Source organism: Ornithorhynchus anatinus, chromosome 4, assembly GCF_004115215.2.
Source record: "Ornithorhynchus anatinus isolate Pmale09 chromosome 4, mOrnAna1.pri.v4, whole genome shotgun sequence".
Classification (NCBI taxonomy): Eukaryota; Metazoa; Chordata; class Mammalia; order Monotremata; family Ornithorhynchidae; genus Ornithorhynchus; species Ornithorhynchus anatinus.
In genome coordinates this window covers 85,347,466-85,359,034 of record NC_041731.1, presented here as the reverse complement: position 1 = coordinate 85,359,034, position 11,569 = coordinate 85,347,466, and the positions used below count along the sequence as shown (strand labels likewise).

The 11,569-nt window shown below is 38.8% G+C and overlaps 1 non-coding gene across 1 annotated transcript; it reads left to right on the top strand.

The window, feature by feature from the left end:
• The first annotated feature begins 1,997 nt into the window (after nucleotides 1–1,997).
• On the top strand, nucleotides 1,998–2,135 carry LOC114811583. Its single transcript, XR_003759279.1, has one exon. It is a non-coding gene; the product is annotated as a small nucleolar RNA SNORA7 (small nucleolar RNA).
• The last annotated feature ends 9,434 nt before the right edge of the window (nucleotides 2,136–11,569 follow it).

The window sequence follows — 11,569 nt, the reverse complement described above, 5'->3', positions numbered from 1 at the left end:
TTAAGCACTTTAATGCTTCCCCCATCCCTTCAGTACTTAGCTACATATCCATATACTCTATTGTACTATTTTCCCTATATGTAATTTACTTTTATGTCTGCTTGTCCCTCTAGAATACAAGCTTCTTGTGGGATTGGTTCTACTAGCCCTATTATATTGTACTTTCCAAAGGGCATAGTACAGTACTCTGCACAAAGTAAGGACTGACTGATATGTTTGTGAAGACCTGCAGGGATGGATATTCCATCACACTTCCTCCATATATCAGTATTTTCCAAGGTTCATTATCAGGAAATGTATCTTTTCATCTAACCTAAATGCTTTCTGTTACTAGGGAAAGATAAGAAACATGAAGATTCAATTGGCAACAGGTAGGCGTTGCAAGCACTGGTGAGCAGCATGAAGAGTCAGAGAAGGACTTCGAGAAACTGAAGATGATGAAAGTGAATAACAGAATACACAATTCAAAGAGAGAACAATATGAAAAAGAAAGGACCCTCTAGAAAGAGATGATCAAGGAATAGCTATTGAATAAAGGGCCAGGGCTCTAACAGTTATCACGCTCTGTAATCACTCTTCCAATACTTGGATGATTTAGTTATGTTCACTTTAAACTTCAGCAGGATTTTCATTACAATTACTTATCATGTGAATTTAAATGTATTTTGGCAAAGAACTGGCCAAACTGTTTAATCAGGCTTGCACATTATTTCTAAAAATATAAGAAAAGCCACAAGGTAGCTCAGAAAGTTTCTTTGGTTCATTCCATCTTGACTGATAACTCTCCCCTTCACTGCTCATCTCAACTACCTCCCTGCTCCCTCTGCAAATTATTTGAGTTTAAGATCCCAGCTGGTTTAAGATCCCATATAGCTGCCTGCAGCCAATATATCAATAGAGTTGCCTCCAGGAATTCAAATTTCCATGGAAACCAAAACTAAAAGCAGATTAGAAAGAAGGCCTGGAGTGTATTTTATTCTTCTAAGGTTCCTACCTAATTCTCATTAGATGTACTAGATAATTAGATCTGTCTTGATTGCTTTCATGCTCTTGCCCATGGACCAGTGCTTAACTTCATGGAGCTTATTTGCAAAGAGACAGCATGTCATTAGCTCCCTTTTCTACAAACCTGTTGCAGGCAAACATTTCCTATACCTTCCCACATGGAATTTTTCAGCACATGAAAAAAATTCTTCATATAAGCAAACAGTAGCAGTTATTAGAAAACCCCCAAATCATTTCTGATTCAGAAAACCCTAAAATAGGCCGACCAGTAAGAGAAAAGACTGACAAATCAGCAAATCAATTTTGATACTATAATTTCAGTTGCATCAATAATTGAATTAATACAGGCATTTTAGGGTAGACTTGCTGACCATGCAGTATCAAGTATTGCATGACTAATGGTATCAAGTTCATGCCTCTCCAGTTAGGGCTACTATGTGTTCAAAATTATTTTAAAAATAAAGTCTCATTTATCTTCATGATGGACAGAGCTACTGTTCAAATTCAAAATCTTCAAATTCAAATTCAAACTGAAGAGCTACTCTTCAAATTCATCCATATTTAGCAGGATAATAATAATAATAATAATTTTGGTATCTGTTAAACACTTACTATGTGCCAAGCACTGTTCTAGTGCCGAGTGGATTCAAGGTAACCAGGTTGTCCCACATGGGTCTCACAGTCTTACTCCCCATTTTCTAGATGAGGTAACTGAGGCACAGAGAAGTTAAATGACTTGCCCAAAGTCACACAGCTGACAAGTGGCAGAGCTGGACTTAGAACCCATGATCTCTGACTTTCGAGCCCATGCTCTTTCCACTGAGCCATGCCGCTTCTCTGTGCAGGATGTGCAGATGGGGCAGTACATATTCAATGAGTAACTACAATACCTTCTGCATTATATAAATATAAAGGCAGCCTGTTGCTGAATAAGAAGTACTTTTAAATATTAAATTAAATATTTAATATTATTACTACTAATAATAAAAATCTCCCTCTTAGGATTGTACCTGCAGAGTTTCCAGTACTCCACCAGTCTCAACTATGGGAGGGAGAGTCAAGCAGAGTCATACCCATTCCATTCCTAGCTTGTCCAGTGGCTAGAAAATGGAAGGCATTCTGCTATAAGTCAAAACTCACCTATGCTGGGCAGCAGCAGCATGGAGGAGAGTCGAAGGCAGAAACTCCAGTTAGCTGCACAGAATAAACCTATGGTAAACCACTTCTGCATTTTTACCAAGAAAACTCTATGGATACACAACCAGAATGATTGCTGATGTAGGTGGAGCATTCTGGGAGAGATGTGTCCATGGCGTTGCTGTGGGTTGGAGGCAACTCGACAGCATAAGACAAGACAATGATAATGATCATAATAATAATTAATTGCTTATTATGTGCCTAGAACTATTCTAAGTGATGGGTAGATATAAGATAATGAGATGAGAAAATCTCTCATGGGGCTTATAGTCTAAGAAGGAGGGAAAACAGGCATTTTATATCTGGTTTTACAGATTGGGGAAACTGAGATACAGAGACAATATATGACTTTCCCAACATCAGCCAACCGGGAAAATTTGGAGCCAATGCTAGTACTCATGATTGCTGACTTCCAAGACTGTGCTCTTTCTTCTAGGCCATGATGCCTCTCCTCCTGCCTCCAAGTGCTACTTGCAACTAAACAGGGTATATTGGCAACACCTTTCTTATCCTAACAACGTCATCCCTTCATCAGAGCCTAACATATTTCCATAGAATATGTACAAAACATTGTCAGAATAAATTAAGCAGCATGAGTGGTGAGATGCCAAGGCAGGAGCAGTATGAAACCAAAGTATTTCTTGAAAAGACACACAAACACTCGCACACACCTGATGAAATCAATCATCAAAAATCATGAACAAGTCCTATCCAGAGACTTTCAAACTGAAAATCTGAACAGACGAATTGATTATTGTGAGGAGTTCACTGTGCAATGCTGTTCATCTTTTTTCTTCTCTGCCAAGTATGTTCCCTCTGGAACATGAAGGGCAATTAGCAAGGAAAGAAGCAAGAGAGCAGCACATTGTCAAGTGCACTTGAAAAACTCTTTTAAGGCCAAAGAAGCTTCTAGCATAACATAATACTGTACTATAGCAGCACTGGCTACAAGCAGATGCCATATAAGCCATTTTGGTCACTGACATCTATATTAGCCAACATTTTTCAGAATTCTTCCTGGGCCTTTCTAAATTTCCCTACTGCAGAAGACTGCAGTCTTTGACTTTACCTGATCTTTCGCTGCCTAGATTCAATGTCTCCAAGATCTACTACTTAGTACAGTGCTCTGACCACAGTAAGCACTCTATAAATACGATGGAATGACTGAATCTGTTCATTCTTCTTAAATAATATTTCATAAATCCACTCCTGTCCTCTACACCCATATAACTACTACTCTTGTATAAGAACAAATTTCCCCCCAAATGAATTGAGACCAGCTTTTATGCATGACTTTCAGGCTTCAACCCATCTCTTTTATCTTAATTGCCGATCAAATCACATTACCTTTCTCCTCAAAAGACTTCCAAATGCAACTCCTATTTGTTGAACTCTAAACAAAGCAGGCTCAAGTGTCTTCAACAGCAGATCTCGTAAATCACTTCACTAGGCAGAAGAAAAGCAAAATCATGTATCTCTACACACACTAGTTGGATGGGTTTTTTAGGGAAATTAGTTTATGTTGAATGCATGCAGTCCATATAAAAATATATATCATCTGACATTTTTACAAGGGTTCATTCATTCATTCAATTGTATTTATTGAGCACTTACTTTGTGCAGAGCACTGTACAAAGTGCTTGGAAAGTACAATTCAGCAACAGAGACAACCCCACACAACAACGGGCTCAGAGTTTAGAAGGGGGGAAACAGATAACAAAACAAAACAATTAAACAGTCATCAATAGCATCAATATAAATAAATTAAAATATAGATATATACACACCATCAATAAAATAAATAGAATAACAAATATGCACATATATGCACAGTGCTGTGGGGCAGCGAGGGGAGTAGAGCAGAGGGAGGGATTGGGGGCAATAGAGAGGGGTGGAGGAGCAGAGGAAGAGGGGGGACTTAGTCTGGGAAGGCCTCCTGGAGGAGTTGGGTTTTCAGTAGGGCTGTGAAGGGGGAAAATAAGCCAGAAAACAGCCCTCCCAACTTTTAAAGTCCTTCTAAAATCCCACTTTTTCCAACAAGCTTAAGTTGTATCAATCCAACAGCTACCTCTAGCACTTCCTCATATTCATCCTTAGCACTTGTGTGTGCATTTATATATGAGCATGAGTGTGGGGGGGTTCTCTGAATGTCTATGAATTTTAGTTTTACCATAAGCATATTTGGGCCCCAGACCAATTTTTATCTTCAAAAATTCTGCCTCTACAAAATGCAAATAACAATGAATGGACCAATGTCGAATTTACAACCACTCCAAAATAGAACTACTCCAGAGTTACAACTTATATTGCTTGATGCCTTAACCCATGTATATTCCTGACTAGTCCTGACTGTTTTTCTGAGGTAAGCAAATTCCTTCCTGCCTTCTCACCAACTGCCCTGAAATTTGGAAGAAACTCTTCCCCTAGTTTCTGTCAGATTTTCAAGGCATTGAGGAGGTTCTCCCCTCTCAGGGTTGCACCTAGAGAGTTTCCAGTACTCTACTAGTCTTGGTTATGGAAGGGAGAATCAAGCAGAGGCCTATCCATTCTATTCTTAGGTTGGCCAGTGGCTAGTGAGTGGAAGGCAATCCACTATAAGTCAAAACTCATCCAAGATGGACAGCAGTGGTATGGGAGCGTTGAGGGTGGAGTCTCAAGTTCACCACATGGAAAGAGGCAATGATAAACCACTTTCATATTTTTACCAAGAAAACTCTATGAATATATTATTAAAACAATTGCAGATGGAGGGTTGGATGTTGTGGGAGAGATGTGTCTGTGGTGTCGCTATTTATTGGTCGGGAATGACTCATTGGCATAAGACAATAACAATAATAATAATAATAAAATGATGGTATTTGTTAATCACTTCACTATGTGCAAAGCACTGTTCTAAAGTGTTGGGAGGATATGTGGGACTCACAGTCTTGATCCCTAGTTTATAGATGAGGTAACTGAGGCACAGAGAAGTTAAGTGCTTGCCCAAAGTCATATAGCTGATAAGTGGCAGTGCAGGGATTAGAACTCATGACTCCCAAGCCAGTGCTCTTTCCACTGAGCCGCACTGCTTCTCTAGACAAGACATGAGGAGACTCCTGAGCAAATGGAACAAGACATTTTTGAGCTAGGAAAACAATTTAATTTAGAAATGATCAAGGTGTTAATAGAGAATTAACTGAATCTCATTCAAAAGAGTAAGTCAACAAGCGAACTTTGGCCCCACGATATATTTTTTTTCCATTGGGCCAAAAGGGACAAAGACATTATACATTCTCTACCACTAGCTAAAATATTGACATTATTTATTTTTAAATAGTGCATGATAATGTCTTGATTATATGCTATGCACTGCCCTAAGTGCCAGGGGTAGATAATCAGAATGATCAAAATGATCAGGTTGGACACAGTCCCTGCCCCTCATTAGGCTCACAGTCTAAATCAGAGGGAGAAGGATTTAATCTCCATTTTACAGATGAGTTAACCGAAGTCCAGAGAAGTTAAGTGATTTGCCTGAGATCACACAGTAGACCAGTGGCCCATCTGGATTAGCACTCAGGTCCTCTGACTCCCTAGTCTGTGTTCTTTTCACTAGGCAAGGTACTTCCCCATTAGAAAGTTTTGCACCAATTGTCAAGAAAGCAGAAGAATTTATAAATACAGACAAGTGTTTATTATTTAGAATAAAGAGTTGTTCTGAAGGAGTTAGCATGCTGAAAGAAGCTTTAAAAAGTAATCAATCACACAATGTGGTCTGAATGATAAAAGGTTAGGGCTGGGAGCCAAGAGACTTGGGTTCTAATACCAGCTCTGCAGCTTGTCTGCTGAATGACTTCGGGCAACTCACTGAACATCTTTGTTCCACAGTTTCCTCACCTATAAAATGAAGATAAAATGCTTGTTCTCCTTACCTCTTAGATAGTGATCCCTAAGGCATTGTGTTTGATCTTACTTTATCTTATATCTCTCTCAGCAATTAGCACAGTAATTAACATAGTGAGTACTTATAAAAAGTGCTTGAGAAGGTGCATTAAGAAGACACAGTCCCTGCCTTTCAGAAGTTTATAGTAGATGAGACTAGGTGATTTACAGATAGAATGAAACTACAGATATAATTTACAGATGAAAATAAAAGAGGAGAAAGTGATTTTTTAATCATATTTGTTAAGCATTTACTATGTGACAGGCACTGTATTAAGTACTGGGGTAGATACGAAGTAATCAGGTTGGATACAGCCCATGTCTCAAATGGGATTCATGGTCTCAATTCCCATTTTACAGATAAAGTAACTGAGATATGGAGAAGTTAAGTGACTTCCCCAAAATCACACAGCAGACAAGTGGTGGAGCCATAATAGAACAGAGATCCTTCTGACTCCCAGCCCCTGGCCCTATCCACTAGGTCACACTGCTCTGGACAACTGATATGTAGATGAGTTAATTCTTAACTATAGCTTATGCAAGTTGATGTGTGTGAGAAATGTTACAGGTGGTTTTGTGGGCATAATTTTGTAGTTAGAGATAAATTGCTGGGTTGATACTAGGAAGACTATAAACTAGGGGGAAGAAAAAAGAATCAAGCAAGGCCTCTTGGAGATATGATTTCAGATGGGCTTTGAAGATAGAGCTGTGGTCTAGAAGACTGTAAGGGGAGAAAGTGCAAAGGCCAGAGGAAGGGTTGAGGAAAGTTTGGAGGTGAGAGAGATGAGATATGTGAGGCACTGCAAATATGTTAACTTGAGAGGAACAAAAAATGTGAACTGTGAAATAATGGGAGAATAAAGTGGATAAAAGGAGAATGGATGGAGTGCTTTAAAGCCAGTAGTTATTAAATTCTTCTTAATGTGGAGAGTAATAAGTATCCATTGAACTATCTAATAGCTCAAATGATACTTACTAAATAAATGGAATATATAGTCATTTCATATCACTTATCCAAAGGGTGTGAAATGGAGATGGATATATACTCCCAAGTACTTGCGAAAAAAATGCACCAAGGTACATCGAACCATTCGCAGAATGGAGAAGGAACATAGCTTAGTGGCAAGAACCTGGGCTTGAGAGTCAGAGTCTGTGGTTTCTAATCCCAGCTTGCCACTTATCAACAGTGTGACTTGGGGCAAGTCACTTAACTTTTCTGTGCCTCATTTACCTCATCTGTAAAATGGAGATTAAGACTGTGAGCCCCATGTGGGGCAACCCAATTACCTTGTATGTACCCCAGCGCTTAGAACAGTACTTGGCACATAGTAAGAGCTTAACAAATACCATTATTATTATAATTATTCACAAGACAATCACATTTTTGAGGACTATAATGTGATTGTATCAAGGGGCATCGTAGTTTAGAAATGTTATTATTACCTTGAAATGCAATTTATTTTCTCCAGTGCCCTTTAGCCCAGCTTTGTTTAAGATGATTAGTAATTTTCTAATTGAAATGATTGCTTTATGAAATATTGCATTTCCCTGAGTTTTCAATTCCACTCAAGTGCTTTATGTCACTTACAAGCTGCAAAAATACATAAATTAAAGCATACTAGAAATGAATTGTAGTAATGATAGGAATTAGATACTTTGATGGCAGATGGTAGTCATGAAGTGCATTGTAGATGCTGGCTACTCTTGAATTATTGGATAAAATGAAGTTTAACGATAAGTTAAAGAGTCTTGTAATAGAATGAATGTATTTTAGAAAAAGTTGTTCTGTTATGCTTTTCTACTATGGCCTATCTGGTTACACTAATTAATTCCTGCAATTAAATCACATTCTCCTGTTGAGAATATTTTTTGTGTTTAATAAGGCACCAGTGAATGAAAGAATGAATCAATCATATTTATTGAGCACTTACTCTGTGCTGAGTTCTGTACTGAGTGCTTGGAAAGGTACAGTACAATTTAGTTGCTAGACATGTTCCCTGTCCACCAGGATCTTGCAATCTGCAAGAGGAGAAGGCAGTCATATAAATAAATAAATTATAAGTATATACACCAGTGCTATGGGTCTGAGGATAGAGTGAATGTCAAGTGTTTGAAGGGTCCTGATCCAAGTTAATAGGTGACACAGAGGAAGGAAGGAGTAGGGCAAAAGAGTATTTAATCAGGGACAGGCCTGTTGGAGGAGATGGGATTTCAGTAAACTTTTGAAGGTGGCGAAAGGGGTGGACTGTAAAATATAGAGGGGGAGGCAATTCCAGGACAGAGGGAGATTGACGAAATTGAGGTACAGTGAGTAAATTGTGTTAGAGTAGCAAAGTGTCCATTCTGGGTTATAGTAGGAAATCACTTAGGTAAGGTAGGAGGGGATGAGCTGATTGAGTGCTTTAAAGCCAAGGTAAACCTCTGGAAGCTGGACACTGGTTACACTTTGGATGGAAATCAATTTATGAGGAAGAATATAAGGAAAATCAAGTGAGTAGCTCTGTGATGATAGAAGAAGATGCTTTAAGAAGTCACCGGATTCTTAATGCTTATATCCTAAACAAAATTAGGGCACGTTTAAAGGGATTCAGATAAAAATGTAAGATTTGTTTGCCTCTCTATACATTACCCATCTTATGGAGAAAACTCTGAAAATATCCGTTTGCAGTTGATGTTCGGTTTTCTTTGGCGAAGTGAGATGGAAAACAGAAGTCTACTATGGGCAAGGATGTTATTGTGATGTGGGACCAGTCTAATCTGGTGAATCCATAGGGTTTCTGGGACCCTGAATGGGACCCTGAATGGGACCCAGCAGTGTACTGAAAGTTCCTGCTCTGAGGGTAGAGGTGCATTCTCATGGTAAATGTGTATTCCACATCAGCCAATCATTCATTCATTTAATCATTTATTTAGCACTTACTGTGTGCAGAGCACTGTACTAAGCATTTGGAAAGTACAATTCAGCAATAGAGACAATCCCTGCCCACATGGGCTTACAGTCTAGAAGGGTGGGGAGACAGACATCAAAACAAGTAAACAGGCATCAATAGCATCAATATAAATACATAGAAGTATAGATATGTACACATTAAAACAAGTAAACTGGCATGAATATAAATAAATAGAATTATGAATATGTACATAGATACACAAGTGCTGTGGAGTGGGGAGGTGGGTAGAGAAAGGGAGTGAGTCATGGAGATGGGAAAGAGTTGGGGAGCTGAGGAAAAGGGGGACTTAGTCTGGGAAAGCATCTTGGAGGAGCTAAGCCTTCAGTAGGGCTTTGATCAATCAATCAACAGTATTTACTGAGAACTTACTGTGTGCAGAGCATTGTACTTAGCACTTGGGAGAGAATACATACTGTTGATAGACATGATTCCTTTCCAGAAGGAACTTTGCTCTATTTCAGGGCAGATAAGACCTGCACATGTATCTAAAAAAATCTTCCTAAAGTGAGATCAATAGAAAACAATTTCATACCATATTGTATTAATCTATCTGGAATTGTTAGGCACTTTGTTCTTTCCAAGTTTAGCACAAAATGTAGAAAAAAAGGTTCAAATCCATCTGGTTTTGGTGAACTTCAATGCAGGGTCAGGAGATGATAATTTTCTTGTAAGTATATCAAATCTCTCTTCAGAAGGTCATTGAAGCCTGTGACATCTGAAATGACCCTTGACCTTTGGGGAACAGATTGAAAACATTTGAAAATATTTCAACAGTCTCTTCTCTTTAAACTTCGCAGCTGGTAGCATATGTTGTTTCTAAAACCACCTTCTATCAGCAGAGTGATGAGCACGTTACCCTACAAAGGTCACTCATGTGGAGATTCCATTATCCTGTCAAAGAATACTTCCTTTAATGATGCTGTTTCACAAGTTGTCACCAGGTATGAGCCAAAGCAGTATAATCGGACTAGGGATCTCTTTTCTGACGGTGTTTTAGGCTATCTCAACAATGGTTATTATTTTGTTTCATTTTACTTTCTTTTCTCTTCAACACAAAAAATAACTTTTCAGTTAAAACCCATGTGGCAAAAGTTCAGGTGTTCTTTTTGAAAAGCCTCTTTTTTTCCTGGATTAATCCTCCTGAAAACATACTACTTCAATCAGAAAATCCCCAAGGGTTTTAAAGTATGTGTGTGAAAATAACGGCTACAGCCTAAAGTCATGAGGTGAAATTAAGGTAAATGCTTTAAAAGGCCTCACAAGTATATGTATATAGACTTTTTTAAGGAATGGTTAAGCTGGTGTAAAGCACAAAGAGCCAAAGCAATGAAAAAGGTATTTTCTGGCTTTTCATATAAAACATTTGTGAAAATGATAGAACAAGGATGCAGAACTGGAATCATTATTATGCCATATTTTTAAGACCACATGCAGTGTTTTTTAATAAGCCATGTTCATAACATCACCATTCCTCTCCATCCATACTGCTACTATGCTGATTCAGACATTCATTGTTACTGCCTTTACTCTGTATTAGCTGCTCACTGACCTTTTTTACTCTATACTTCACTCTGTTGTCTAGATCATTTCTCTAAAAAAAGTTTCATCCATGTGTCCACACTCCTTAAGAACCTCCAATGATTTGCCATAAATTTCCATATTAAACAGAAACTCCTTACCATGACCTCCAGAGCACTCCATCTCTTTGGCCCACCCTACCTTACTCTGTTGCTTTCCTAGAGAAGCAGCATGGCCTAGTGACAAGACTTGGGAGTCAGAGAAGTCACCACTTCTCTGCTGTGTGGCCTTGGGCAAGTCACTTGGCTTCTCTGTAGTAATATTATTATCACTACAATACAGCCAGCACACTTCACCTCTTTAATGCCAACCTACTCACTGTCCCTCTATCTCATCTATCTCATTGCCAACCTCTTACTGATATCTAATGTTCCTGACTCTGTCCTGTAACGCCCTACCTCTTCATATCCAAGACAATCAGGCTCCCCACCTTCAAAGCCTTAATGAAGGCACAGTTCCTCAAGAAGTCCTTCCCTGACTAACCTCTCATTTCCTCTCCCCCTACTCCCTTTTGCACTCCCCTTATACTTGAATTTGTATCCTTTATTCAACTCCTCAGCACTTAAGTACATATTCATAATTTATTTCTTCATAATGATATCTGCCCCATTCCACCTATGGAAAAAAAAATTGCCCAACTCTTACCTGGGGATAAAGATTAGATGAAGCTATTTTCTACTACAGCGCAACCCACACACTTTGCCCCTCAAACACCAAACTACTTAGAGCACCTTGATCTCATCCAGCTCATGCAGATCCCTTGGTCACATCCTCCTCTGTGCCTGGAACTCCTTCCCCTTCATATGGACAGATCACCACTCATCCCACCTTCAAAACCACATAAAACTAATTCTCTTTCAAGAAGCCTTCCCCAACTAGGCCCTTATTTCCCCTATTCTGTCTCCTTTCTGTTTTGTCTA